Here is a 5,675-nt window from a genome sequence, read left to right as displayed (position 1 = left end):
TCGCCTTCTGGATGATAGCGGAGTGAACAGGCAGTGGCTCGGGTGGTTGTTGTCCTTGATGATCTTTTTGGCCTTCCTGTGACATTGGGTGGTGTAGGTGTCCAGGAGGCCAGGTAGTTTGCACCCGGTGATGCGTTGTGCAGACCTCACTACCCTCTGGAGAGCCTTCCGGTTATGGGCGGAGCAGCTGCCGTACCAGGCGGTGATACAGCCCGACAGGATGCTATCGATTGTGCATCTGTAAAAGTTTGTGAGTGTTTTTGGTGACAAGCCGAATTTCTTTACATAGAGTTTACATAGAGTCCAATGAAGTTCTTTCAGGGCCGTCGATGTGTCTGCTTGGGGGGGGGGGGGGGGGGGATATACACGACTGTGATTATGATCGAAGAGAATTCTCTTGGTAGATAATGCGGTCGGCATTTGATAGTGAGGAATTCTAAGTCAGGTGAGCAAAAGGACTTGAGTTCCTGTATATTGTTATGATCACACCACGTCTCGTTAATCATAAGGCATACACCCCCGCCCTTCCTCTTACCAGAGAGATGCTTGTTTTTGTCGGCGCGATGCGTGAAGAAGCCAGGTGGCTGTACCGACTCTGATGACGTATCCCGAGTGAGCCATGTTTCCGTGAAACAAAGAACGTTACAGTCTCGGATGTCTCTCTGGAATGCTACCCTTGCTCGGATTTCGTCTACCTTGTTGTCAAGAGACTGGACATTGGTGAGTAGTATGCTCGGGAGCGGTGAGCGATGTGCCCGTCTATGTAGTCTGACCAGAAGACCGCTCCGTCTGCCCCTTCTTCTACGGCGTCGTTGTTTTGGGTCGCCGGCTGGGATCCGATCCATTGTCCTGGGTGGTAGGCCAAACAGAGGATCCGCTTCGGGAAAGTCGTATTTCTGAGTTGACGTTGCTCTTATATCCAATAGTTCCTCCCGACTGTATGTAATAAAACCTAAGTAGTGAGCGTTGCAACCGAGGACAGACAATTTTTACAGGCTACGCACTTCAGCACTCGGCGGCCCAATTCTGTGAGCTTGTGTGGCCTACCACTTCGTGGCTGAGCCATTGTTGCTCCTAGATGGTTCCACTTCACAATAACAGCACTTACAGTTGACCGGGGCAGCTCTAGCAGGGCAGAAATTTGCCAAACTTGACTTGTTGGAAAGGTGGCTTCCTATGACGGTGCCACGTTGAAAGACATGGAGCCAATATTTCTCAATGGAGATTGCATGGCTGTGTGCTGGATTCTATAGACCTGTCAGCAACGGGTGTGACTGAAATAGCCAAATTCACTAATTTGAAGAGATACTTTTGGCAATGTAGGGTATGTGGACATCTTTGATGGTAAAAATTCTCCTTTACCCTCTAAGAGGTGACTTGATTCCAGAGTATGAGTTTGATAATATAAAATTTGTTTTATCGCAATATTGGGTTGTGACATTTGGTTTCAGGAATGCTACAGGGATCCTTACAGAGTGTTGTGGTTCACTAGTAGATGGCCTGGGAATTCAGTTGAAAAGTCTGATGTCATGATTAATAAAAACGTTACACCTCTGCTTTGAGTACAAGCCCTCCTACCTACTCTTGGGCTTGTGTCATAGGCTTCTGTATGTATTTCCTCTTTATGAGCCAAATAATGACATGCTAGACATTCATTATGTTGGGAATTGCGAAATTCCATTTCCACAAAAAAATATTTGTAAAATATTCCTTTCTCATTCCCTCTCCCATCAGCTGAATCATGCCTGAGTATCTATTTTGGTTTCTGCTTTTCTACTGTGTCACAGAAACCGGTAGACGCAAGTTAGACGTCATGTTGCTGGGCGACATGACATCGCTCAGCAACATGAGACACACACACACTGTAATGATAAGGCCCAGCAGCATCTTAAACGGTGTCCACAGATAAGAGCCCAATAATAGAAATGATCATTCTCTCTCTCTGCCTGGCTCCCTGCATTTGCATTTGTACCATCACTTGGTACATATGCAATGCCCCTCCTCCTGTGTCTCCCAGCCCCACCTCCTCTCACATTCTCCATCCCTGTTGGAAAGCAGCTTCTGCTGTGTGATGTATATGCCCTCCCTCCTCCCTCCCCCCCGTTCCCCCCAGGCCCCCCTGACGTATCTGTTCTGTGATGTTGTGATGATGCTCCCTCCCAGACTGTCCCGAAGGGGATATGGCTGGATTACAAGCGCTACGCTGTGATTGGAGGAGATTAGCCGCTGCCACTGCTGAAGAGAAAAAGGAAGTACTCAGGATGACCCAGAAACAGAGTTCATGAAGAGAACAAAATATCTCTCTCTCTTTCTCTCTCTCTCTTTCTCTCTCTCTCCCTGGGGGGTAGGAGCGTTGGGCCTGTAACTGAAAGGTTGCTGGATCGAATCCCAGAGCCGACAAGGTAAAAATCTGTCATTCTGCCCTGAGCAAGGCCGATAACCTGCAACAACAACTGCTCCCCGGGCACCGATGATATCTATTAAGGCAGCTCCACGCACCTCTCTGATTGGGTTAAATGAGGAAGACCAATTTTAGTTGAATGCATTGTTGTGCAACTGACTAGGTATCCCCCTTTCTCTCTCTCTCTCTCTCTTCTCCTCTTCCTCTCCTCATAGTGTTTCCCACATCAACCCCTTCATTTGAACTTATTCTCCTCTCGTCCTCCTATCCGCACAATGCTGTGACCAGCTGTCATTAGCCGTTGTCCTTGTTTATGTGGTCGTTTATCCAGTCGACCATGTCTTTTGTCTGCTCCCTCTCCTGGCACTGTCCTCTCACTTTCATCCTCTCCTATCTCTCACACATCTCTCGTTCATCTATCGTTCATCAGTCATGCACGAAGGGGTGAGGAGGGAATAGCAGTTCTACAACTTTCCAGGGCAGTGGATCCAAACAAGAACCTCATTCTACTATGTGTGAGTACGGGCCGGAGTAGCGATGAGGGACACTGGACAGACACGGGATAGGCTGGCATTTAACAGGCATTCTGTCTGTTGATCAAAGACTGGGGAGAGGACCACGGCACTGGGCGCTAATGGGACCACTGGATGGATCTGCACTAGGAGGAATGGGAATGAAATAGGGTTTTCAAGACTGTGCTGGCAGCGGCGGGTTCTGATTTGATTGACTCAAGGTGACATTAGTGTGGTTGTACAGGGAGTAATTTAATTACTTTTATTGCATGTGGACTAAATAAGTAATACGTGTGTGTGTGTGTGTGTGTGAATGTGTGTGTGTGTGCGTGCGTGTGTGTGCATGTGTGTGTGCTTGTGTGTGTGCGTGTGTGTGGACTGGACAAGCAGTCGCTATTGATGGAAATCTAAAGGAATGACTCACTGATCAGTAAACATATGCTGCACATGAAGAGGTATTTACAGTACATACAGTATGCTCTGTTGAGCACACATTTCTATCATGGCTCTGTTGACTTATCAACTATGATGAATGGAACAGTTTTAGAACAGTCTCTTGTTCTCAGTCTCTCTCTGTCTCCTATAAACACCCCTTTCTCTTTGATGAATCCCTGATTGATTTCTGTTCATATGAGAGGACACCATTCAACCAGGATGAAACCCTGAGAAGCAGTGTTGTTAGACCTCTATAATGATTGACAGGGGAGCCCTGTTTCCAGTTGAACTTGGTGTGCTTGTTAGGGAGACCTGACCGCTACATGACCACTCTGACCGGTCCCCCTGACCCATGGATCGGTCATAGTAGGGCGGAATGGTCATACCTGGTCAAGGACTTGGCATCCATGGTCTAGACGGACGTCATGGTTCTTAAAGGGACAGTAGTATTGGCACTGAATGATAACAACACGGCTGATCCAAATATCCTTTGTTACTTAGATATAGTTTTAGTTATATTGAGATAAAACAACATTTTAGTGAGCTGTTTAAAAACTATAGCAGATTAAAATTGAATAGTATAACAACGACAACTAGTCAAACATCAAATAGAATTGGAATATGAGTAGGAGTAACACACGTTATAGTACATACAGTAGCTACATAAACACTATTAGAGAAAAAGGAACCTGAAAGAGTTCGTGAAGGGTTCTTCGGCTGTCCCCATATCGAGAAGCCTTTGAAGAACCCTTTTTTGGTTTCAGGTAGAACCCTTTTGGGTTCCATCTAAAAACCTTTCAGAGGGTTCTACAGTACATGGATCCCCAAAAGGGTTCTTCTACCTGGAACCATAGTGTTCTACCTGGAACCAAAATGGGTTCTCCTATGGAGACAGCCAAAGAACCCCTTTCTAACCCTTTTTTAAAAACTTTCTCACAGTTCACCAGATCATGTGTTTGTACATGTAATATTACAGATACTCTCCATCTTCCAGAGATTAAGCATGTGAGTGTGAGTTGAAGTACATATTACATATACTGAACAAAAATAGAAACCCAACATGCAACAAATCAGTCAAATGAAATAAATTCATTAGGCCCTAATCTATGGATTTCACATGACTGGGCAGGGGTGCAGCCTTCGGTGGGCCTGACAAGGCATGGGCCCACTGACTTGGAAGCCTGGTCCACCCAATGGGGAGCCAGGCACAGCCAATCAGAATTAGTGAGTGGAATCTCCTCCATCTCTGGTACTGGCCTTAAAAATAAACCCTGCATGGCTTTCATAATAACTGTGTTTGAATGAGAGAGTGGGACTTTTCAATGCCAGCAGCAGGTTCTCTGACAAATCAGGGATGTGTTCATTAGGGCACACTGTAGCAAAATGTTTTTAACAGAGAAATGGAAATTAGTGTTTCTTATTGGGCACTTTCAGAGAGTCCCTGTTTCAGTCTGTTTACATGTGTTTGATGTCTAATCAAATCAAAATAACATTTTATTGGTCACATACACGTTTAACAGACGTTATTGCGGGTGTAGCGAAGTAATATATAACAATTTCACAACAATACACACCAATCTAAAGTAAAGGAATGGAATTAAGAAAATATAAATATTTGGACGCCTTCTTCACCACACTGTCCATTTCAGTTTGTCAGTGACTGCGGTCCCGTCGATGTGGATAGGGGGTGCTCCCTCTCTGCTGTTTCCTGAAGTCCACGATCAGCTCCTTTGTTTTGTTGATGTTGGGTGAGAGGTTATTTTCATGGCACCACTCTCCCAGGGCCCCCACCTCCCAGTAGGTTGTCTCGTCATTGTTGGTAATCAAGCCCACTACTGTTGTGTCGTCTGCAATCAAAAAATGATTGAGTTGGAGGCATGCGTGGCCACGCAGTCATGGGTGAACAGGGAGTACAGGAGGAGGCTGAGCACGGACCCTTGTGGGGCCCCAGTGTTGAGGATCAGCAAAGTGGAGGTGTTGTTTCCTACCTTCACCACCTGGGGAAGGCCGTCAGGAAGTCCAGGACCCAGTTGCACAGGGCGGGGTTCAGACCCAGGCCCTCGAGCTTAATGATAAGCTTAGAGGGTAGTATGGTGTTGAATGTTGAGCTATAGTCAATGAACAGCATTCTTACATAGGTACATCAATATCATACAAATGCAAATCATTTTAGAACATTATTGACATGCGTTTTTCTGGATTTTTTTGTTGTTATTCTGTCTCTCACTGTTCAAATAAACCTACGATTAAAATTATAGACTGATCATTTCTTTGTCAGTGGGCAAACGTATAAAATCAGCAGGGGATCAAATACTTTTTTCCCTCAC

Source organism: Salmo trutta, chromosome 1, assembly GCF_901001165.1.
Source record: "Salmo trutta chromosome 1, fSalTru1.1, whole genome shotgun sequence".
Lineage (NCBI taxonomy): Eukaryota > Metazoa > Chordata > Actinopteri > Salmoniformes > Salmonidae > Salmo > Salmo trutta.
The sequence above is the reverse complement of the archived record's forward strand: the minus strand, read 5'-3'. Positions refer to the sequence as shown.